The sequence below is a fragment of the Podarcis vaucheri genome (genome assembly GCF_965113315.1).
Source record: "Podarcis vaucheri genome assembly, chromosome: 13".
Classification (NCBI taxonomy): domain Eukaryota; kingdom Metazoa; phylum Chordata; class Lepidosauria; order Squamata; family Lacertidae; genus Podarcis; species Podarcis vaucheri.
The window spans coordinates 29,701,194-29,726,708 of record NC_138751.1 but is presented as its reverse complement, the minus strand read 5'-3'; the positions used below and the strand labels follow the sequence as shown (position 1 = coordinate 29,726,708).

Sequence of the window (25,515 nt, the reverse complement as noted above, 5' to 3'; positions counted from 1 at the left end):
TTTGGTCTGGAAAGGCAGCATGAAACTAACAAACAAGCAAACAGGACTGCCAACCTTTCTTTTCTTTTCTTTTAACCTGGCCCTATTTCAGCAGCTTCTTGGGAGAAAAGCAATGACAAACTAGACAGCATCTTAAAAAGCAGAAACATCACCTTGCCAACAAAGGTCTGTATAGTTAAAGCCATGATTTTCCCAGTAGTGATGTTTGGAAGTGAAAGCTGGACCATAAAGAAGGCTGATCGCTGAAGAATTGATGCTTTTGAATTATGATGCTGGAGGAGACTCTTGAGAGTCCCATGGACTGCAAGAAGATCAAACCTATCCATTCTGAAGGAAATCAGCCCTGAGTGCTCGCTGGAAGGACAGATCCTGAAACTGAGGCTCCAATACTTTGGCCCGCTCATGAGAAGAGACGACTCCCTGGAAAAGGCCCTGATGTTGGGAAAGGTGGAGGGCACAAGGAGAAGGGGACGACAGAGGACGAGATGGTTGGACAGTGTTCTCGAAGCTACGAACATGAGTTTGACCGAACTGCGGGAGGCAGTGGAAGACAGGAGTGCCTGGTGTGCTGTGGTCCATGGGGTCACGAAGAGTCGGACACGACTAAACGACTAAACAACAACAACAACAAATTTCAGCAGCTGTTAAACTTGCAGGTGTCAGGAGGTGATCATGCCCATTTCTGCCTATGCTGGGAGTTGCCAGCCTTTTCTGAACCTGTGGCACACTTGCAACGTTTTGTAGACACTGCCCATGCATCCTAACCTAGCACCCCCCTCTGTTCTCTTGACTCCCAGCTAAATGAATCTTTCAAGCCTTGGTTTGGTGGGGCATGGGGAATCCTTTGGGTGCCAGGGAAGACTCTTCTGGTGTTGGCAACCTCTGGCCTGTGTGATGAAAAGCTGCACCTGTTGATTTCTCTTGAGCATCCCAGAGTGATTGGGGAAATCCAGTCAGATGGGCGGGATACAAATATCATCATCATCATCCCCAGGTAGATTGAATAAGCAATTGAATAAAGAACCCTGTTCAAAGCAGCATTGGAAACCATTTCGAAGCAGTACCCACCCTCAGAAGACCCTGCCACAACAGCTGAGTTAGCGGCCAAAGGCCTGCTTGAACAAAAAGAGTGCAGTGGTACCTCGGGTTAAGAACTTAATTCGTTCCGGAGGTCCGTTCTTAACCTGAAACTGTTCTTAACCTGAGGTACCACTTTAGCTAATGGGGCCTCCCGCTGCCACCGTACTGCCGCTGCATGATTTCTGTTCTCATCCTGAAGCAAAGTTCTTAACTGGAGGTAGCATTTCTGGGTTAGTGGAGTCTGTAACCTGAAGCGTCTGTAACCTGAAGCGTCTGTAACCCGAGGTACCACAGTATTTGCCTGCCAAGGAAGGGAGAGCAGAAAAGGGTTCAGCCTAGCCTCCCATGAAAGGGAGTTCCACAATTTGGGGGCAACCACTAAGAAGGCCCTCTGTCGTGGCCTCACCAAATGTGCCTGTGAAGATGGTGGGCACTGAGAGAAAGGATTTCAAAGACCATTGGCCTGGCTCAACACAAGGCAGGTTTCTCGGTTGTGGCGTTCTTCTTAGTCCTCTCTTGCCTCATTTAGCCAATCTTTCACCACCTTGGTCTTGAATGGCTTCCAATACCTGCTGGTAATTTATTTGCGGTTTCTTCCCTGTCCGCACCTCACAGTGTCGTGCCTCAGAAAACTCTGCCTTTCATTTGCTGGAATTCATGCAGGGAGAATACCAAACCCTGCTATGTTTTGGAGAGAAGCAGCTGAGGAATCCTGGGGCCTTCCTAGAAATGAGAAGAGCCCCACCCCCACCTGCTACTATTCCAGCTGCTCTCTGACATTTCATTCCCCTTTCCCTACAGGGGGAAAAATGTCCTTCCAAACAGTGCCGCCAAGGCCGCCACTGGCTCCATGGCTCAGACTGGTTTTGACTGAAACGCAGGAGCCTGTTGAAGCGATTTGCTGAGGGCATGCAGAGACCATTGTTCTCTCTTTACGGGAATCTGCAGTCTTCTCTGTGGGGCTAACGAATGAGATGGGGTGGTTACTGGGCTGGTGGATCTTGCCAGAAAGGCATTAAGCTGGTATGGGTGGGAATTTCATACTGAGAGGGATTAGGAAAGGAGATGGGGTGGAATCCTCCTCAGTCCTTAACCTCTCGCCAGCTCCCTTTTTTCTCCAGTAACCTTAAAAAAGTCCAGCCAAGAAAAAGAAAAAAACAAGGGGAGAGAGTTAAAGTATGGGGCAAGGGTTCAATAGGCCCTTTCCTTCACTGACCTGGGCTACATACACATTATTATTATTATTATTATTATTATTATTATTATTATTATTATTATTACAAAGGCACCTCAGGTTACAGACGCTTCAGGTTACAGACTCCGCTAACCCAGAAATAGTACCTTGGGTTAAGAACTTTGGTTCAGGATCAGAACAGAAATCATGCAGCTGCGGTGCAGCGGCAGTAGGAGGCCCCATTAGCTAAAGTGGTACCTCAGGTTAAGAACAGTTTCAGGTTAAGAACGGATCTCCAGAATGAATTAAGTTCTTAACCCGAGATACCACATTATTATTATTATTATTATTATTATTACTACTACTACTACTATACTACATTTATATACCATCTTTAACCTCATGGGAGCTCAAGGCAGTGTATGTGGTTCTCCTCCTCCCCATTTCATGCTCACAACAACCCTGTGAGGTAGGTTAGGCTAAGAGATGGTGACTGGCCCAAGATCACCCAGTGAGCTTCATGGCTGAGTGGGGATTCGAACCCCCGTCTCCCAGGTTCAACACACTAACCATTATGCCCCACTGGCTCTCACTATATATTCTGAACACATCCCACACATCCCTCCCCAATAATCACGGGAACCGTAGTTTGCCCCTTACAGCTACAGTTCCCAGAACCCCCTAGCAAACTATAGTTTCCATGATTTTTTTGGGGGGGGGGCGGGTAAATGTAAGGTGTCATGAAATCTCACCACTTGCTTCATTGTAGTGAGACCTAGGATGGGACATGCACAGGATAAGGTACAGCCATGATGATTTGAGAAAAAGGAAATGTGATTTAGGTTTGTTTGTTTGCTTGCTTGTTTGCTTGTTTTAATTAACTAATGTGGTTAATTTAGGCTACATGTTCATGGAGGTTTGTTGAAAGAGTCTGTAAGTGCTTCTAATAACTTAATGGCATGTCTGTTTATAGGAAATAGGTACTTGGGTCTGATTTCCTCCTTCAGGTACATTTAATTACAGTTCACCTTGTTTTTTTTAGGCTGCTTGTGGACTTCCAGGCCTTCCAGTTGCTGAGTTCCAGTTGCTGAGTTGAACACTCACCAAGTGCTTTGGCGTGAAAAATAGCCAGTTGTGAATGGGAAGTGTGTGGATTTATGAAAGAGTAGTAAAATGCTCGTGTAATTTCTTTAACCTATGGCCCAGCTTCTGGAAGCAGCAACCACTCTGCTTGTCGTCAGAAGCTTTTGTAGGAACTCGGCAGCTGCAGCAATTTCAAGGCAGGACAGCCAAGATCCACAAAGGACTCATGGCAACAGGTCAGAGCATGTCCTGACTCCTAAGCACTCCTATGTGGGCTTGCACTGCCCTGTGACCAACACAAAAGGGTTCCACTTACTGCCTGCCACTGTGTCATAGCCTTGTCCCCACTTCCATGTGTTCCTAACTTCGGGAGAAACTAGGAAGATTTCCCCCACTCCTGCCCCTACTCATGTTGAATACTGTAGTTGTTGTTTTGTTTTTTTAATTGTTCACCACAAGCATTAAATGCCACTGCAGCCTTCCCTGGATGCAAATAGCAACCTCAGATAGGCAATTGTTGTTGTTGTTGTAAGTAAGGATTAGGACAGGGAGAGGAGGAGTTAAACTCCCTACTGTTCAGGCTTCCCCTCTGCCACTAATTACATGACAAAAGATATGCACAGTTAATTCCATTCATGTAGTTAACCTCATTATCTACTTTAGGCTAGGAATGATGCTAGAAGGGTTTGCTTCTAATGTTGTATTGCTCCTTTTTTTTTGGTGGGGCGAGCACTGGTGGAGGAACAGGGGTGCGGGGACACTCCCAGGATGCGTGCCAGCCACGCCCCCTCCACCCCACCTGCCGGCTCCACCACTGGGGTGTGTGTGTGTGTGTGTGTGAGAGAGAGAGAGAGAGAGAGAGAGAGAGCGCTTTGAATATGGTTAATATAGTTTGTAAGACAACAGGAAATGACTATCCCCCTGGCGCTGTTTTTTTGAGTACATTCATCCCAGATATTTTTAAGGGTGCAAAAAAAAGGGGGGGAAGTACAAACATTTGAACATGAATCATTCCTGGAGTCTCGTCAAACATCATCGCAGATTTTATTCCCCCCCCCCTAAAAATTCTATTAATGTAACACACGCAAACACACCCCATACATTTTAAGCACATGGCTTCCCTCAAAGAATCCTGGGAGTTATAGCATAGCCCTCATGGAACTACACTTCCCAGTACCCTTAACAAACTACCATTCTCAGGATTCTTTTGCAGGGAAGACATTTGCTTTGAATATACGTTGTGTATACAGCCGGAGTTTCACTGAGTTTTATGGGACTTTCTCCCAAGCAAGTATCACTATGATTACCTGCATTAATCTTATCTCGGGTTTATAAGAGATCTCTTTGTCTCACAATAAAAGTCTTGGTGTGATTACTTCACTGTGTATCCAGTCCAGAGCTTGCTATTTGATGGCTGTTTTATCATCATGCGAAAGGCTGGGCTGGATGAATCCCAAACTGGAATTAAGATTGCCAGAAGAAATATCAACAACCTCAGATATGCAGATGACACAACCTTGATGGCAGAAAGTGAGGAGGAATTAAAGAACCTTTTAATGAGGGTGAAAGAGGAGAGTGCAAAATATGGTCTGAAGCTCAACATCAAAAAAACGAAGATCATGGCCACTGGGCCCATCACCTCCTGGCAAATAGAAGGGGAAGAAATGGAGGCAGTGAGAGATTTTACTCTCTTGGGCTCCATGATCACTGCAGATGGTGACAGCAGCCACGAAATTATAAGATGCCTGCTTCTTGGGAGAAAAGCAGTGACAAACCTAGACCAGTGTTTCCCAATCGGTGTTCCGCGGCACAATAGTGTGCCGCGAGATGTTGCCTGGTGTGCCGCGAGATGTTGCCTGGAGGGAGGCGGGCGAGTCCAAAAAAGGTTGGGAAACACTGACTTAAGTTTCTCTTTCAAAAAGGAAACGTGGGTTAAAGCGGCGATGGCGCCTCCTGCTCTGGCTTCCCTAACAGTTTTCCGAGTTGCGTCACTGGATCCAGCCCCCTTTTCCACAGGTGACACAGGGCTGGAGGGAGGGAAAGAGGGCTTTACAAAGGCACAAAGGCAGCCTCCTAGAAGCGCTCTGGGCCAGCGCCGTTTCGCCAAAGGCGCCGGAGGACCCCCACCCTCAGCTCCTTCAGAAAGGAAGCCCTGCCCCTCGGCTCCCTACGCATCCAGACAGCTCAGCTGACTGACGAGGACGTTCTGCGGCGGCGGCTGCCGCACAACCACCGCAGTTGCTGGCAGCGTCCGCAGCGCAATAAGTAACAGCGCCTGGTGCTGCCAACTCTTCCTCTCTCTCTCCCGCCCCCCCGCCCCCAAGCTCTCGCGCGCCCCGCGTCAACATCGACGCGCGCAGCTTCCCGAGCTCGAGGCCAGCCGCTGCACGCACGCGCCGGCTCGTCATCGGCTCCGGTTGTTGCCTTTCTCCGCCGAGGTCGGTGGACCCCGAACCTAGGCTTCCTTCCCGCATCCCGCTTTCCGAAGACCGCACACCAGTTGGGCCAGTACATATTCCTCTCCCGTGACTGGAGCGGAATAGCCCTTTCTCTTCTTCCCCAACCCTTGTCGTTGGAGGAGTCCCTCAGTCCCTCGCTTTGCTGCCTCCTCCCCCCCCACCCCCAAAGCTTGGAGGTTCCCCGGCAAGGGGGAGGGGAAAAAATTGAAACTTACACTTTCGTGCGTCCCTCCCGGCGTGACGCTGCGCGCTGACGTCACGGGGCTGTAATGGTGGTGTGCCTCAAGATTTTTTTCATCAAACAAGTGTGCCTTTGCCCAAAAAAGGTTGGGAAACACTGACCTAGACAGCATCTTAAAAAGCAGAAACATCACCTTGCCAACAAAGGTCTGTATAGTTAAAGCTATGGTTTTCCCAGTAGTGATGTATGGAAGTGAGAGCTGGACCATAAAGAAGGCTGATTGCCGAAGAATTGATGCTTTTGAATTATGGTGCTGGAGGAGACTCTTGAGAGTCCCATGGACTGCAAGAAGATCAAACGTATCCATTCTTAAGGAAATCAGCCCTGAGTGCTCACTGGAAGGACAGATTGTGAAGCTGAGGCTCCAATACTTTGGCCACCTCATGAGAAAAGAAGACTCCCTGGAAAAGACCCTGATGTTGGGAAAGATTGAGGGCACAAGGAGAAGGGGACGACAGAGGACAAGATGGTTGGACAGTGTTCTTGAAGCTACGAACATGAGTTTGACCAAACTGCAGGAGGCAGTGGAAGACAGGAGTGCCTGGTGTGCTGTGGTCCATGGGGTCACGAAGAGTCGGACACGACTGAACAACAAGAAGTGAACATTGGTGTTAGACTCCTATCTAAAACAACTCCCAGGAAAGTTGTGAGCAGTGTTGTCCCTTTGTATCTTGCAAGCCGTTTGCACCTCCAGCCTAAATCAAGGGTTGGATGGCTGACCTTTCATATGGACACGCTTGTTTGCTGCATGTTTCTGTATTGGGCCCCAAGGAAAGTGTGAAAGGGAAGCAGACCCCCTGGGATTAGGCCAAGTCTGTTGCGTGTGTTTGATGGCATCTGTCTCTTCTTCTTCCTCCTCCTCCTTCCGCTTGAGAATACTGTTGCAAATGCGGCAGCAAATGCCGTGTCTTCAGACGACTGTGTGTCGCGTGTGAATTAAAGCTTCCCTTTCCAAAGTAATTCGCCGGGCGATACCGGTTTTAGTCGATAGGTGGCGTTGCCCCCTACCAATTTTCTGCTGGATGCTGGCGCCAAGGGGATGCTGCTTATACCGCCGGCCTGGTTCTCGAGCCCTGGGCTGACGTCATCTCCTCCCAGTGCAGAGAGGGTCCCTCTCTCGCAGAGATTTCCTCGCAGCTGCAGTTGGCAATGCTGGAGCCCGCGAGCTGCCAGATTGTTAGATGTGCGTCTGCCTTGAGATCCCGAGGAGCTCCAGCCGAGGACGTGCCACGCAACCGGGAGCCAAACCGGCCGCGCCATTTAATTGCTCTGATCGCCTTTTCAAAGCGCCCTTGATGTATTCCTCCCCGCATGCTCTTGACCTCCCGGGTTTGGCTGCAGATCTCCAACCCAGTCCTCTGAGATCTCGGGCAGCGGAGTGGGGGTGGGGGGAGGTATCTTACCTGGCCGAGATGCAGCGATGCCACGCTCCGAAATATATATAATTTTTTTGTGGGGACGCGGGGGAAGGTTGAAATCCCCCTTAATAAAATTCGAAAGACCTCTCCCTTGACTCGCCCTCCTTCCTTCCCCACCTTTAAATATAGTAGCTGAGGAGAGGGATATAACAGGTAAGAGAGACCTCCCCTTGGCCCCAGGTAACTCAGGAACTTAATGTAAGGGGTGGGGAGATCGTCCCCCCCCAATGCTTTTTTTGCACGCCAACTGAGAAATGTGAGTTAGAAAAGGGGGTGGGAGGGATGATCTAGCTTGTTCTCGTTTTCAGAAAAAAAAAAAAGGGACCGGGGAGCCAACATGCTGGCAATCAAATATCTGGTATTGATAAATCGGGGTGGGGGGGAGCGGGCAGGGATGCCCCCTTCCCCAGTACTGCAAGGGACCATATTGCATCCATCCCATCTTGCTGACTAATCTCTTCCTTTGGTTTATTTTGGGAGACTGGTCCAAGAGGGCAAATGGGGGCACTCGCCCAACCAGGCTCGACCTTCCCCACGCCAGCCCCTTTCTGTCTGTCTGTCTGCCTACCTTCTTCCTTGCAACCAGCCCAGCGGGGGGGGGGGCGCGGAGGAAGAACACTGGCTGTGAGCTCCCCCCCTCCCCCCGTCTCCGTGTTGCCCCTTGCAGAGCTCGGCAGGGCGGGAGCTGGGGCGATCCAAATCCGGAGTCCCGTCGCTCCGGCTCCACCTGCCAGTCCCCAGACCCACCTGCGTCTTGGGACCCCTGCAGTGGGGCCAAGGAGACGAGTTAGGGGTTGGTGGAGGGCTGGGGGAATGTCGCAGGAGGAAGGTTGGTGGTGGGCGTGCGGGGGAGGGGGGAGATGGAGCAGAGCTTTGCAGCCGTCTATCATGGCATGGAGATCCAGGGGTGTGTGTGTGTGTGTGTCCGGATGCTGCCAGGCGGTTTGCGGGAGGGAGGGCTTCTCAAGGATTTTTTCACTCAGGAGATATATCTCCACAACACACACACACGCATCTATTTTGTATCCGCTCTCCTGCCTGAATGAGCAGAATCCCTTCTCTGCGCTGACATCCAATTTAGCAGTATCCCTGCTGGCTCAGCACGTGAGGGGGAAACCGAATGCCGGAGCTATTTTCAACCTCCATAAATATTCATCTCCTTCAGGCAGCCAGGCTTTTCTCCTACCCACCCCCTCCGTGGAGGAAACCAGGCGGCGGTGGAGGAGGAAACTGGAGGGGGATGCCGGGATTTCTGCTCCCACTTGCTCTCCAAAGAAGTCTGCTGAGCTATGCTCCTCGCTGTGACATCTCCAGCTGCTCCTTCGAGGAAGGAGGGAGGAGACGCGGTGATGAAGCTACAGACGCTTTCCTCCGTTTCCTCCCCTCGTTCAGCTGATGCCTCTCTGTGGTCTTTCAGGCGGTTAAACACCTCGGGAACAGGAGCTGCCTAATGTTAGGCGTGCGTTCAGCAGACCCACTGAAATCCGCAGGCCTGCTGCTGCTCCAAGTATAGCTGTGTTTGGATGCTAGACCTTATTGTATCACAGGATCAAGCATGTGTGTATCTGTTGAGTTCAGAGAGGCTTAGATTACAATTCTGTATCCCCTCACCTGGTGTATGGGGTGTTAGGGGAGGGTACCTCTGGTGGGGGACACGTGTTCCTTTTGGGCAGGTATAGGCAAACTTGGCCCACCAGATGTTTTGGGACTACAACTCCCATCATCCCTGGCTAACAGGACCAGTGGTCAGGGATGATGATCTGGAGGGCCGAGTTTGCCTATGCCTGCTTTTGGGGGTACTTGGTGCGCAGGATCACCTGAAACCAGAGAAAGCAGGCCTTCAGAACTGCTCTTTCTCAACTCATAGGTAGATACGTCGATGCATATTTAAAGTCTTCATTAGCACTCGTACCATGGCTCCAGCGGCTCCCTATCTCTGGGGTGCATCCTCCAAAATGTTTATAATAATAATAATAATAATAAATTTTATTTATATCCCGCCCTCCCCAGCCGAAGCTGGGCTCAGGGCGGCTAACAACAATCAAAATAGTTCAACATTCTAAAACATTCATTATAAAATTAATTAAATCAAATTAAAATCAAATTATTGGCAACCATCAAGCAAAATTTTGTGCAGATTGCCAGAGGAGGGGGTCAGGCTGCGCCCTGACAAAAGGCCTGGTGGAACAGCTCTGTCTTGCAGGCCCTGCGGAAGGATGTCAGGTCCTGCAGGGCCCTAGTCTCTTGTGACAGAGCGTTCCACCAGATTGGAGCCACAGCCGAGAAGGCCCTGGCTCTAGTTGAGGCCAGCCTAACCTCTCTGAGGCCTGGGATCTTTAGGGTGTTTTTATTTGCAGACCGTAAATTTCTCTGTGGGACATACCAGGAGAGGCGGTCCCGTAGGTACGAGGGTCCTAGGCCGTATAGGGCTTTAAAGGTTAAGACCAGCACCTTAAACCTGATCCTGTACTCCACCGGGAGCCAGTGCAGCTGGTACAGCACCGGATGGATATGATCTCGCAGCGAAGACCCCGTAAGGAGTCTCGCCGCGGCATTCTGCACCCGCTGGAGTTTCTGGGTCAGTCTCAGTTTAACAAGCATTTCGGGGGTGGGGCGCGCGCAAGAGTGCAAAGAGGCAGAGTTTGGGCAAAGCCACCTAGGGGGGAAAATACACACACACAACGGTAAGCAAAGCCGCCTGTAGGTTCCTCCGAGGGCCTTGTTTTGCAGAGCACCCAGTGAAGGGATCTGGGAGGAAATAGAGGTTGCATAAACTTCCCCAAGGCCGCTCGATGGGGTGTGGGAGTGTGGGGAGGGATCTGTGGCAGAAATGGTCGTGGAGAAGAGAGCCTCCCCCACTCCCGGATCTCTCCAGCTGCCCTGCGCCATGCCAGACTTTGGCTTACCCTAACAAAGCAACGCGCTTTTGCTAGTAGTCCTTAAGGGCTATAAAGGCTCCCTGCAGTCTTTGCAGTGACATTGCAGATTTCTCCCAGGCTGAGTGGCACCTCTCGCCTTACAGCCAAGGCCTTGTTGTGCTCCCCTCTGCTCCCCTCTCCCAGCGCCCCCCCCCAAACCAGCCCCCTACCCCGGGAGGTCAACGCTGCTCCAGCAGCAGCTGCTTTGTTGTCTGGGTCAATAGGCGTTTCTATATTTAGCAAGAACTGCTTCGGCGACATTGACTATTTATAAACCTCCCTGCCCGCCTCCCACGCGCTCCCACCCGGCCTGAATGCAGAATGAGGGTGTGAGGGGGGGGGGCTCCACTCCTGGGCGGCGGGGGGGGAGGAGAAGGTGTGCGGCACAAATCCTACCGCACTGCAGCCTCGCTTGGCAGGGGCGGGGGGGGGGGAGAGGGGAAAGGGGTGGGTTGTGGGGATGTGGAGTGGCGGGCGGGGAGGCTGATTTATCTGTGGGCAGCTGCCAGAGGGCTTCCCAGGCTTGGTAATGAAGGCGGTCATCGAGGAAAACGAACTGCTTTTTGTTTTTGTTTGAAGCTAACTGTAATTAAACGGGAAAGCGATGCAAAGCTCAGGGTCTGTCTGAGGAAGGCGGACCAGGAGAGAGAGAGAGAGGATTGCCTTTGCAGGGAGGGAAACCCAAGCCTGTCAGAAGAAAGTGGATGGGAAATCGAAGAGGCTGACGGATGCGTGCCTGTGCAGCCGAGAGACCTCTTTAAGCAGAGCTGTTTGAGAGAGAGAGAAATGCAAGATTAAATACTTGGGGGTTTGGGATGCCATGCACAGCTGGAGGAAAGGGCCAGAGATATCAGGCATTAGCAGACACAGATGGTTCCAGTGAAATGTCTCATTTATTGCATTCCTAGCCCACCTATCCCCCCGCCCCAGGAGCTCAAGGTGATGCAGATGGCTGTTCCTCCTCATTTAATCCCGGCAACAGGTTCGGCTGAGAAGCAGTGGCCGGCCCAAGGTCACCCAGTGAGTTTCATCATGGCCAAGAAGGGGATTTGAACCCTGATCTCCCAAGTTCTCATCTGGAACACATGTCTTAGTTTGGTCCCTTCAGTTGCATTAGATAATATAAGTTCGCTTGATCTCCAAGAGGTCTTGGCTGTACTGGATTAGGAACCAGTGCCTGTGAGAAAAGGCTGGGGGAACTGGGAAGTTGCCTCCTCTTGTCATTCCGTTGAGAAGGATCGCAAACACTTTGGAAGCTTCCAACCATTCACCTGTCCTTACACAATCTGTACACAGATGTGGAAGAGAGATGCAGACTTTTACACTTGTATCTAACTGAGTGTACCATTCAGTGTAAACGTTTCCATCTTTCATCTGTGTGCGTGTCTGCTCCAATGTCATTTTTGGATGATGATGATGATGATAATTAATAATAATAACAATAACAACTTATTTATACCCCGCCCATCTGGCTGGGTTTCCCTAGCCACTCTGGGCGGCTTCTAACAAAACACTAAACTACAATAACCTATTAAACATTAAAAGCTTCCCTAAACAAGGCTGCCTTCAGATGTCTTCTAAAAGTTTGGTAGTTATTTTTCTCTTTGACATCTGGTGGGAGGGCATTCCACAGGGCGGGTGCCACTACCGAGAAGGCCGTCTGCCTGGTTCCCTGTAACTTGGCTTCTCGCAGCAAGGGAACTGCCAGAAGGCCCTCAGCATTGGACCTCAGTGTCCGGGCAGAACGATGGAGGTGGAGACGCTCCTTCAGGTATACTGGACTGAGGTCATTTAGGGCTTTAAAGGTCAGCACCAACACTTTGAATTGTGCTTGGAAACGTACTGGGAGCCAATGTAGGTCTGAGTTCCAGACACGATGGGAAATGTAAACACACACACACACACACACACACTCACTCTTAACCCCCACCCACCCATTTTAAAGTGTCACTACCTGTGAAACTGCCTCTTGATTTGTATTCTCATATTTTGCTTGTGATCTATTGGGACTGGGAAATGCTTTTCTTCTGTATATGACTCTGGGGTGGGTGGGTGTATTCGGTGTCTGTTTGTTTCTAATAATAATAATATAATAATTTATTATGTATACCCCGCCCATCTGGCTGGGTTTCCCCAGTCACTCTGGGCGGCTTCCAACAAAAAATTAAAAATATATTAAAGCATCAGACATAAAAAACCTCCCTAAACAGGGCTGCCTTCTAAATGTCAGATAGTTGTTTATTTCTTTGACATCTGATGGGAGGGCGTGTTTAAATCAGCCTGGAGAATCAGGCATAGTCATAGGTAAGGCCAACGTGTTGGAGATGTTCAGCGGGTACAGGTTTCCTTTGTTGGGTCTTGCTCACTGAGGTAGGAAACAATTTAAGAGGTCCAAAGACTGCTGAGAATCTTGTCAGGTCAACAGTAGTTTGCTGCTCACTGGTTAAGTTGTGCTTGATGGTTGTTTAGCACCTCACCTTCTGGCTTGGCCCTCAAATCACCTCTTCTGCTTGCTGAGTCTCCTAAGTCCTCTTGCTTGGTGAGCCCTGGCTTCTGAATTCAAGGCTTGAGCCTCAGACTATTCTGAGTGGCCCATCTTAGAGCAGGCTTTCCACCTGCTCATTCCTAAGATGCTGGGCATTTTTCAATGCTGCTCATGACCTGGTGTGACTTCAGCTCTGCATTTTGTTTTTGGACATAACCATAGTGGCTATTTTATTGTATTTACTATTTTATTTTAAATTCAATTTTAACAAACCATATAAACACAATAGATACAACATCCAGAATATTCAGAGACAAGAGATAATTCAGCTTGCTGTCAAAATCTATAAATTCACATCGAACACAAAAATCCACTTAAATCCATAAAATTCCTTGTTCCATATATATAAAAAACCAAGCCCCTCATTCTTAACACTCTGTTAAATCAATCCAGTTTAAAATCTATACTGTTCTTAATTTTTTTTAAAATTATCAAAATAGCCCATCTTGAATATTTCTCTTTGATTTTCTTCACTTTTTCTCTAGTAATTTAACTTGGCCAGGTTAACATGCAACATAAGATTTCCCAGTTCTTTGTCCTTTTTCCAAATCTGAGCAGCTAAAACGTTGGCTGCCATTAACAGAGAATAAATTAATTCCCTTTTTTTGTTTCCGGTCCCATTTCTTCTTTAAAAACCCCTAACAAAACGATAAAAGGATCTAACAGTGTGCCTTTGTTATACCTTTGATTTTTCCTAATATTAACCTCCAAAACCTTTGGCTGCCATTTTAGGTATCTTGGGAAAATGGCACTGGCATCATTACTTCAAAGGGAAATTTGGTGACTACAGCCTTTTGACATGGTTTCCTGTGTCGCCTTGTGTTTGGATAACCAGGCTACGTTACCCATTCTGCAGCCTGGGAGTTGCATAAAGCTACTGTTTTTGACTCGCGTAATCTCTATTGTAAGAGGAGATTTGAGCCCATGCCAGAACAAGGGCACAATGGCATTTTCTCCCCCTCTTTTCCTGGCATTCTGCTTTGGGATAACTTTGGTGTTTAGGAAAGATCTTTCCTTGTGACTTCTGGAGGCAGTTTACCCTTTTTCTCCCCTTCCCTCAAAACAGTGGAAAGACCCCAGTCTTCTCACGGAAGGAAGGCACGTTCTAATCCCTCCTTGGAGAACTATTTCATAAGAACAGGGACTCCTCACTAAGGAAAGCCATTGATGACATTCAGAGCAAGCACCATGGGAAAGAACTTTCCCCCCTCATCTTCGTGAGAAAGGGGAGCTTTCTGACCAGCCCTGCACAATTTGTGACTCACTAACCCAAACAGAGTTCACCAGCCAAACGTGGTGGTCTGGGCTCAGGAATAAACTTCCTATCAGGACTCAGGTGTCATGGTGGGGGCCTTTACTGGGACCCAGAGATTTGGGGCAACTGGGGGCGGGGAAGCACAGGCTGCAGCTCTCTTACTGTGAGGAGAACTGAGGCTGAATTGTAAATTATGCTTGAGTATATTTATTGAATGTTAAAGATCTACAGTGGTACCTTGGGTTACATATGCTTCAGGTTACAGACTCCGCTAACCCAGAAATAGTGCTTCAGGTTAAGAACTTTGCTTCAGGATAAGAACAGAAATCGGGCTCCGGCGGCGTGGCAGCAGCAGGAGGCCCCCATTAGCTAAAGTGGTGCTTCAGGTTAAGAACAGTTTCAGGTTAAGTACGGACCTCCAGGACGAATTAAGTACTTAACCCGAGGTACCACTGTATATGAAAACCTATATTTCCCTATTATCGATGTTCCTATGGTCCAGCGTAGGGCTGGGTGATATATTGATATATAGCCCAAAACCAGTTTGACGCCCATATTGTGATATCCATTTCATAATTTTTGACCTGGCAATATATCCCATCACGGTACCATATCTCAGGCTGTCTCTAGGCTCCTCCACACTTCCACTTGTTCCCTGGGAAACCACACTCTTTACTGCTGAATTGGAGCAAACGTCATTCAAGTTTTTCTGCCCTCCTCATTATCCTGCATGATCTTGGAGACCAGGGGAGAGAGGAGCTTGTCACAGCAGGAAGGGAAGACTCTCCGGATTATTCTGCAGCCTCTTGACCCCCTTCCTCTGCTTCAGCTTCAGCCTCAGAGTCTGAACCGCTCCCTGTCACTGTCTCTTCCTGCTCACTAAACCCTGCTGCCTCTTCAGCATCCAGCACCTCCTTCCCCACTCTCTTCCCTCTGACCTCTCCTCGGAGTCCCACCACCAATCCCCTGGCTCTGAGCCTTTGTCCCCTGGGGGTTTCCTTGGGGGTTCCCCTGGCTGGTGCCTCCCACCGCTCCTCTTCATCCAGACAGTCCCTGACAGGCCTCTTAATTCAACAAAGCCTGCCTTAGTATTAGGTAATGGGGGGCAGTCACCTAAGGGAGTGTACACTCATGCACTGAGTGGGAGACACCGTGACCCATGGGGTGTGGTAGTATTCTTCTGCAGCTTCTGTTCCTTCAAGCAAGCGTTGTGCAGCAGACCTTCCTGCGGGATTAGCTGCTGTGTTTTGGGGATGATGCTATTTAGACTTTCCATTCTCAGGCATGGAATTATTTGGTGGGGGTGTGTGTGTAACCCTGGCGCCGCAGTGTGTGTATCTGTGCATATGTTTAAAAACGACAACCCTTAAGCTTTCCAATTGAAAAGCTTATCTTTGCAAGCAACTCCTCCCTCCCTGCAAAACGGGATTCGCCTTCTCAAGCTCAGACTCTGCAGAAATGTTTAAGCATCTCAGAACAATATCCCCCTCCCTGCTCCCCGACCCCAGTGTTTCCCTGTTGCCTGGAAACGAGGGATTTTCTTCCAAGAGGAGATCAAGCAAGCTTTTCATGTTTCTCCCCAATGAGTTTGCTTCTTACTCTCCCTCCACAACGTTAAGCACTCCCCTCCACACACACACACACACACACACACACACACACACACACAGTACCAGCACCACCAGAAAGGGCAGCACATTCTAAAAATAGCTCCTGGTGGGAAAGTGCGAGTGCCTGAATGGAGGGAAATCCTAACAAGGCTCTGAAAAGGAAACACCTGGGGCTGCCATTGCTCTGCTGTAGTTGCAGCTAAAAATAAATCTGCAGTGTACGATCTGCATCCCTTGTTGATAGGGAAACACGCATATCGCTGCGTGCAGAATAATTTGCTGCCATTCTAGATAAGCTTTTTTTCATTATTTGGTTTGTGAAGCCCTGTTTCTGAAGGGTCTCCTGCTCACATATGAACCTGACTGGGTTCCCCACCCCCACCCCGCCTTAAGGTCTTCTTAAGTGTCTCCATCTTCAGAGGTTAGGTGGGAAGAAAGGGCCTCCTCTGATTGTGGAATATGCTGCCCCCCAGAAACAATCACCTAACATCTTTTAAGACAGGGGTTGCAAACTGTTTTAGGGCAATGGCGCATTTTGAATTTTGGGAAGGTGCCGTGAGTGCCAGCCAGAAAATGGTTACTGGGCAGTGTGTGAGTGCCAGTCAGGAAACAGCACCGGGCAGTGTGTGGGCTATAACACAAAATGGCCGCCACACCAAGACGAACAGAAAAGGAGACAGGACCACAAAATGGACCCTCCCCTTCAATGGGAAAATGGCACCTACATCAGCACTACTACCACACACACAGAAAGAAGCTCTTTGCACCTCCCCTCTTCAAAGAGGAAGGGAGTCCAATCTGGCACCCAGTGACATCTGGGCATGTTTAAGAAGGTATGCTCAATGTGGAAGAGGTCAAGCCAGTGCACCATGGATTTTTGAGGGAATATTTACTGAGATTTTTTGCAGACACCATACTGTTGGGGCAGTGCCGGATTTATGTATAGGCTAAGTAGGCTGAAGCTTAGGGCCTCTAAATCTAGGGCGCCTCGCCAGCCTACCCGCTCCCCAGTGCTGCAGTCTCCCCTCTCCCAAAATTGCAAACCCAATACTTCATGCAAAACTCAGGCCCAGCAACTATTAGCCAGTGGGGCCCAATTTGAAGCAGTGGGGCGCAACTTGCATTTTTTTTTGTAGGGCCCCACTTCACAGCCAAAGTCTGCAAAATCTTATAGATATAAATAAAATCCACCTAGATTCCCCTGGTGCAGGGGCCCCCTTAGGAACGGCCCGCGGGGCCCAATTTGGCCCAATTGCCTTAAGGTCAGCCCTGATGAGACTGTGCAGGGGTTGGACTGACAAGCCCTGCACCTTCTAGGTCCCTGGTGTCACCATTCAGGGTACAGACTAAAGGAATTGTTATGGAAATAAAGGGGGGGCACTTATTGGAAATCAGTTTTGTAACCTCTTCCCCCCCAAACCCTGAGACAATGAGCCCAGCCACCTTTTATTCACAGTCGCATAAGCACTACACTACAGCATGGCCATTAACTTGTATGTTCAACCGCTGAATATACAACCAATATGTAGCAATGGAGATTTATGTTACTGCTTTATGAATGAACACTGTGTTTTATGAATGGACTCTGTATTTTTTAAATTACCTAAGAGCCACCAATAGGGAGCTCTAGAATTTGGGTACTACCAAATAGCGACCCCTATTGCTGAAAGCAGGTAACCAGCAGGGAACGCTTCAGCTCAGCCTTTGCACTGTTGACTGAACACCCTCTGCTGTGCAGATCATGGAGAAAGCACATAAATTGTATCCCTTCTGGCATCCTGGCCAACTCTATTACACTGGTGCACCAGAAGCACAGAATAGCAGCAAATAAAATCCGCTCATATGTCAGCAACTGATAAGACTTGTCAACCAGTTCTTCCATGGTCTTCCTAAATTATAAAGCTCCAAAATACAGGCCAAAAGAGAGCAGGTCTGGGAAGAGTGAGGCATACAATGGGCACCACCAGTGAAAAGGCCCTGCTCCGTGTAGCTCCTGCCTTGTCATTTGATAGAGTGCCCACTTGCCCTCCTTCTTGACATTGAATGCTCTCTATTGGAGTCTCCAGGTCCAGTACAAAGAACATAAGAAGGGAGAGCAGGGACCCTGAAGTTCCCAATAGCTGTTAAGCAAGCAAGCAAGCACACAGGTCACCTTTGTCACAGTCAGGACGCCTATGTCCTGGCCAGGCCTGCACTCAATCTTGTTTTTGTAAAACCTTGTTTGTCCTCAGTAACCAAAATTATATTATCAACATATACAAGCAGAAAAGTTGTTTTCCTTCATTTGGAAGGAATCGTACAAAACAAAGTGGCACTAATAAAGAAAAGTTCCATGTTGGCAGCAGAAAGCAAACTAAAAATGCTTTTGCAGTTCATCAAAACTATCCAGCAATATCAAGTTATAGGAAAACTGGTGCTATTAACAGTAATCCTTCTAGTTGGTTAATTGCTTTGGCAACTTCCTTGCACATGATGTGCGATGCTAATTATTTCCCCCAAGAGTTAAATGATAACTAATCAGAGGCAGCTACAGAAGAGTTGTGAGATTCAGGTGAGGGTAAGATGCCTTGTCAATCCCAGCAGGTATATAAGAGGACGACCTGGCCTGTCCAGGCCACCATTCTCTGTGTTAAGAAGCTATTATTGCCACTCAAATGAAACTTTTCTGTTGGAGGGTACCTGCTTGCTTGTGTGAACTGGTTTCAGTGTTCCATTGCGCCAGAAGCGCATGTTGGCCACATGACCTGGAAGAACTGTCTGCGGACAAACACCGGCTCCTTCAGCCTGTAAAGCGAGATGAGCGCCACAACCTCAGAGTCATCTGCGACTGGACTTAACTGTCAGGGGTCCTTTACCTTTTTTTAAAGGCATTTCTTAATGAAGCTGGTAAGAGTTTGGTCACATGACAAGCTCTAAAATGCTCTTTCTCAAGCCTGGATACAGATGGGGGTGGATTGTGTTTCTAATTAGTTGCAGGTCCCTTCTGGATTCTATCCAGAAGAGACAATCCCTTAGTTGACACTTCTTCAAGGTCAAAGCAGAGCTGAGTTCTGGAAAATGATAATAGTCTAAAACATCTTGACAAGCCGCTTTCCACCCAGTTCCATATAGCAGAGCAGGAACGCGCTCATTAGGCATAGTAGCAATTTAAAAAATATTCTTTAACTGAGTGCAGTCTGCTCTTGTTTTAATTGTTGTCCACCCAGATTCTGTATGAAGAAGAGCTGCTGATATGCCTGACTGCAGAGGCTATAGCTTCTGGAGAGAGAAAAAACCTGCAGTTTCCAAAACTGTAATGGAGATCAGAGCCCTGTATTTCAATACCATAGAGCATCTGAGTATGCACTTTGCTACCAAATATTTTCAGGGCAGGTTCAATCAGCTGCCCTCCCTCATCAATGCCCCTATGGTTTTATGCGCTTTGACTTTCACTGCCTCCATACTGCCAAGTGTCCAACGGGGTTTCATTGAAGAGTATACCCACGTATCTAAATGACTCAGTTTGTTCTATAGCCGGATGATCCAAGCACCATCTATAAAAGGTAAAGGGACCCCTGACCATTAGGTCCAGTCGTGACCGACTCTGGGGTTGCGGCGCTCATCTTGCTTTATTGGCTGAGGGAGCCGGCGTACAGCTTCCGGGTCTTGTGGCCAGCATGACTAAGCCGCTTCTGGCAAACCAGAGCAGCGCATGGAAACGCCGTTTATCTGCCAAAAATCACAATCTTGGTCTTAGAGTAATTTATAGATAAGCTTTTCTGTTTTCAGTATGTGCTGAAAAACCTCTACAAGACTTTGAAGCCCAGTCGGGAAAGAGAGGAGTTGTTGTCTGTTCTGATGGGGTTTTTTGGAGCAAAATAGTAGTGGAACACTGCACCAGCTGCTTGTTGCTGTTTTTCGAAGGGTGGTTAAGCTTTCTTCCATACACACCAATGACAGGGTGTGTTACATTCCTTCTGCCCCTTTGTTCCAGCAACTAGCAAACGTCCAAATTATGTGCATGTGCACAGGTTACTGATAGCCCTTTTCACTCTTTTTTGAGCAGGGAGAATTCCAGAATTCTGTTCCAGTCGAAGATTAGGAAAAAATAGCTGGCAGGAACCCCTTGAGTTCACTGGGTGAGTTGGAGCTATCCACCATTTTGGAGAATGCAGTAACAGGCCGCATTTGAAAACAATAAAGTTGAGGAAATTGTGTGAAACGTAAGTTGCTCAAACCGCAAGCCTCCCCACCTCACATAAAAATGGGAAATTGCGCAAAACGTATTCCACACACTGTGAGAAGAGAACCACAAAAAGGTTTGGGATTTTTTTTACGAAAGAGGAAAAAGCAGTTTGATGATGAAGGCAATATTCTGGTATAGTGATGGAATGAAAAAAATGTCATGTGGAAGCATACACAAAAATCTGGAAGAAAACCGCAAACTCAGCAACTATAGCGCTACAAATGGTATGCCTGGGAAAACCCCCAGATTTTGACTCTTCATCCAGAACAGATAGACACAGGAAACTCAGAGACAGGAAATCCTTGAGCACGCCTCAATACTAAGTCCAGTGCCACCTAGTGACTTAACTATATATAACAGACAGGGGGGAAACTCTTTTTTTCTGTCAAAGGTAGCTGCCTTGGTGGTATTTAGGGGGTATTGGCGGCTGCTGATGGGTAGGCCCAGAGCCAAAAACAGGTGTGGTATCCCATTTCCCCCTTCTCTTCCGCTCCCTTGTCTTCCTCCCATTTCAAAACATTTTGTAAATGTGGAGCCATTTTTCTCAGCGGTGATACAACATGCATGCACACCCCTTTTCTTCCGGAGCGTAAGCTCTTGTAGACCTTGAAAATAAGCAAGAAAAGTGAACACAGCTGACAAGAGACCGGAGGCCGTTGCAGGCAAAGACATCAACAAACAGGCCCCTCCTTTTGCAGAACCGACCTGCTCTTTAGTCTTTTGTTCAAAAGTGTCAAGTTTTGTTCTTCTTAATTGAGGCGAGATCTCGGGCAGCTGCCCAGTAAATAGGTTAGTGTCTTAGTGCAGCCAAAGGGCATGGAAATATGACAGGCTTGCAGCGTGCTTTTTTAGAAACGCATAAAATAAATTCAATTACCATGTTCCATCTCTCTGTGGCTGTACAGCATTATCCCTCAGTGCAAGGCTCTGAAATGAGGGAGCACTCTTTAACTATGATAGGACTAAGCTGATTTATGTGGTCAGATTAGGCAAGTGGTACAGTCTTGCTGAGATCACCCTGTTTCCAGAGTTTAGTAGTGATGGGTTGGCACTGGTAGGGCCGAAGACAGGGAGGCGAACAGTAGGTGGCGCCAGAGCCAATGACAGGCAGAGCCAACTAATCCTGGTTTTGTCTCCATCCTCCTCCCAACTGAATTCTACAAGAGCGACACTGAGACTAAGGAGGCAGAAGCTGATAGGCAGTGACATGCCCCTAGTCAGAGTGCAAGAAAGAAGACAGGAAGGAAGCTATCAGAGACTGGGCTTATTTTGCACCTCTAGACACCTGGGCCAAGGTGGAGAAAGAGAGTCTGCAGCGTTATATCTCAAGAGGGAGCTCTTTTCGCACAGCAACGCTGTGCCCAAGGCATTCTGCACACCTCTGCCTCAGCCTGCCAATACTACGGTTCTGCCCAACACAGCCTCTTGCCTCCAGTTCTGGCACCTCCTTTCCCACCCTTCCCAATAACCTTTGCTAAGGGGCCCCTCCCCTTCTCTGTTTTAAAAGGGACACATTTTTCTTGTGTGACATCATGCCCTCCCCAGTCACCTTGGCAACCACTTGTTTTGCACAGACCTAAGGATCTGTCTTTGATGTGTTCAAGACTGACCACTCGACTAGCCGGGCCAGGTTAGTTTGCATAGGCTATACCCAGGAATTTCTGTGTTTTTTGCACAGTTCAGGAGAACTGCTGCAGCCTGTATTTTCCCTTCAGTACCCAAAGTATCAGCTGAATTCTACCATTTTACTAATTTCTAACATTCACCAGCTCTAGATCTGTAACAGTATATTGATTTTGTTAACTGCAAGGATATGTACACATGTAGGAGCGTCAGGACACAGAAGTCCCCACCTGCAGTCTGAAGTGGTATAGGCAAGAAGAATCTCACTGCTCTTCTTGTGTGGATAGCATCATGACTTATATATAGCACACATTATCCTGAGGGATATCTCAGCCTGTAGACCATAAGACTCTATCTCAGGGTTGTGGATTTGAACTCCATGCTGGGTGAAAGATTCCTGAATTGCAGAGGGTTGGGCTAGATGATCCTCGTGGTCCCTCCCTATCAACTCTACAATTCTATAGCTGTGAAAAATGAGGTTGCGCTTTTAAACTTCACCACCACCTCCCAACAGGACTTGTTCCTGCAAGAATTGAAATTGCAGGAATTATTTTTAATTTCACATCAATGCATATAAATGCACATATGCAAACCTGTGTCCTCTTTTATCTTTTTTTGTGGGGGGCGGGCAATGCGTGTAAGTGGCCACTCTAAATTAATCAGGGAAAACTCTGAATCGAAAGTATTCTGCCAGCTTCTCCCTCTGAGAATTAAATTCCTTCCCTTGCAGACCTGGAGCTCCAGATCAAACTCTTGAAACCTTACCTAGGTCAATTACAGCAGCAGGAGCTCTCCTGGAGTAGAATCAAGGGGGCAGGTAAGGAGTTGGGTAACACAATACAGGCAGAGCTGAAATTGCTGCAGTTAATTTCTCATAGGAGAAGCATTAGGAATACAAGCCTTTCTGAAAAACATCTCCTCTTAGATGAAAGCCTCCTTGTTTCCGTTTCATCTGAGACATTTCTTTGGAAGGGGGTGGCTGTGACCCCACGTGGGTGAGGCAGAGGCCACCTGTCTTTGTGATCAGTCCACGTGTCCCAGGCCTGGCCTCTGGGATCATAACAATAGGTTTACCTCCTAGTGATCCTTGACTCAAACCCTTTCCATCTTAAATGTGTTTTCGCTTGAGGCAGCTGTGCAGATGAGAGGTGTAAATGGAAATGTAGAGATGCAATGAGACAGAGGGTACGTTCTATCACATGTGGTGGACCTGTAAAAGGGTAAAAGAGTATTGAGAAATAATTCATAATGAATTGAAAAAACGTTTAAAAGTACTTAAAAAAACCCCCAGATTCCTTTTTGTTGAGGACTCTGAATTTCAGAAGGAAATTCGCAGGTGTCCATAAAGGTTATTTATGTATGACACTACTGTGGCCCGTATTTTGTTAGCCCCAAAATGGAAAATGGGCAAAGTCCCAACTAAAGAAGAATGACAACTTAAAGTGATGGAATATGTGCAGCTTGCAGACCTAACATATAGAACATGAGAACAAGAAGAACATAGATTTAAAGAAGATTGGAAGATTTTTATTGAATATATGGGGGAAATTGTGTACATTTGAAAACGTGGGCAGCATTAAGATAAATTCAACAGTGTAAATACCGTAAGTTTTGATGGATGTAATACGTAATGGAACATTGAATGGTTTAGTTTACATAAAATATGCAGGGATTTATGTTATGCAAAATGAACCATGGGAAGAGAAGAAGGGGTCATTGATATTTTAATGTTGTTTAAGTGAATATTCTAAAATGTAAAACAGAAAATTTAATAACCATTATAGAGAAAAGAAAATGCAAACATAGACATAACAATTACAAGGCTTTCTGGGAAATGATATATAATGAACTGAAAAAGGTATTTAAATATACCTTCTTGAAGAAAGCGGAGGCCTTTCTCCTGGGCATAGTCGGCCAATCGGTGCCAAAGAAGGATAGAACTTTTTTTATGTATGCTACAACAGCAGCAAGAATACTCATTGCAAAGTATTGGAAGACACAAGATTTACCCACTCTGGAAGAATGGCAGATGAAGCTGATGGACTATATGGAACTGGCAGAAATGACTGGCAGAATACGAGACCAGGGAGAAGAGTCGGTGGAAGAAGATTGGAAGAAATTTAAAGACTATCTACAGAAATATTGTAAAATTAATGAATGTTAGAATGATGTTGGATAGAAAGTAAGTGGTTTCCAGCTGTAATGCTTTAAGGGAATATGAAAAATAGGTTGTTAATAGGGAAAAATCTAATGTTACTATTTTAAGACCAAAGATTAGGATAAACAAAGAGGGTAAGGATTTGCTGAGCCAACAAATTGAACTGGAATACAAAAAAGGGAGGTATGAGGAGGTCCGGGAAACAAGCTAAGGAAAATAAGTAATAGAAAAATGGAGTGGTTTTTTGCAGAGCTTTGAAAAACTAAAGGGTAAGGTGCAAAATTGGCTACATTATGCCCAAATTAATGAGGTCTTTAAGCTAGACAAAAAAATAGGATTCCAGGTGGAAAAATCGAAACTTGAGACAGAGTTGTTAGAACCAAAGACCAAGTTATTATCAAGAATGTATAACTTGCTGCTTAAATGGAATACTCAGGATGAGACAGTTAAATCAGCCATGATAAAATGGGCTCAGGACATTGGTTATAATATCATGTCTGAAGACTGGGAGAGGTTATGGACCACCGGTATGAAGTTCACCGCATGTAATGCTCTGAAAGAAAACATTATGAAAATGGTATACAGGTGGTACATGACCCCGGTCAAGCTGGCTAAGATATACCATTTGTCCGATAATAAATGTTGGAAATGTAAGGAGGCTGAGGGGACATTCTTTCACCTTTGGTGGACTTGTCCAAGAGTGAAGGCCTTCTGGGAAATGATTTATAACGAGTTAAAAAAGGTGTTTAAGTACACCTTCCCTAAGAAACCGGAGGCCTTCCTTCTGGGCATTGTCGGCCAGAAGGTGTTAAAGAAGGATAGAACCTTTTTCATGTATGCTACCACAGCAGCAAGAATTCTCATCGCTAAGCATTGGAAGACTCAAGATTTGCCCACACTGGAAGATTGGCAGACGCAATTGATGAACTACATGGAACTAGCCGAGATGACTGCCAGGATCCGAGATATGGGAGAAGAAGCAATGGAGGAGGACTGGAAAAAATTTAAGGACTATTTGCAAAAGTATTATAAGTTATATGAACTTTAAGATGCCGCATGACTTGGAAGGTTAGCCCCAGCAACGAGAGTGGATTATATATGAAATTGGATAATATTTTTGAAAGAATCAAAGTTTAAATGGGTAAAAATGACAATATGCTATATTTTTAGAGTAAATGGAAAATAAGGGATTTAAACTTAAACTGTAATTTAAAGTATAAAGAAACAAACGAAACAAGGGTATAATTTGCTGATAATTTTATTGTTAAGAATGCACTATACGGGAGATGTGGGGAAGTTCGATAGAAATTTGAAATAAGTTGCTGAAATGGTTTGATTTTCTTCTTTTTCTTTTTCTTTATCTTCTATGTTCTTTCTTTTTTCTGTTCTATCTGTAATTGGAAAAAATGTAATAAAAATTATTTAAAAAAAGAAAGAAAAATGGAGTGGTTTTTAATCATTTTTCTTTTGTATTTTTTTTCTTTTTCATTTTGTATTGTAATATCTTAAAAAAATCTTAATAAATATCTTATAAAAAAAACCTATTACAATATAAAGCGGCATCGCAGATCATCTCCAGCATTAGCTGCAAACAGGTGACCTGGTGAGTTTGCTTTAGCGCCTCCGATGTGCTCTTCCTTCTTAGGGTTCTTTAAACCAGCCTCCAACCGGATAGCCCTTCCAATGGGGAGCTCCTTCAAACAGTCCTCTGTAAGGCAGGACTCAC

General features: G+C 46.9%; 2 long non-coding RNA genes across 2 annotated transcripts in view; both read left to right on the top strand.

The window, feature by feature from the left end:
- LOC309517860 overlaps positions 1–4,057 on the top strand; it is a 64,529-nt gene extending 60,472 nt beyond the window's left edge. The window contains exon 4 of the long non-coding RNA XR_014213290.1: positions 3,297–4,057. This is a non-coding gene — a long non-coding RNA (uncharacterized lncRNA). The remainder of the gene's footprint in view (positions 1–3,296) is intronic.
- A 17,537-nt stretch (positions 4,058–21,594) lies between these two features.
- On the top strand, positions 21,595–25,515 carry LOC309517880. The gene is made up of 3 exons (XR_014213322.1): positions 21,595–21,638; positions 22,362–22,448; positions 25,435–25,515. It is a non-coding gene; the product is annotated as an uncharacterized lncRNA (long non-coding RNA).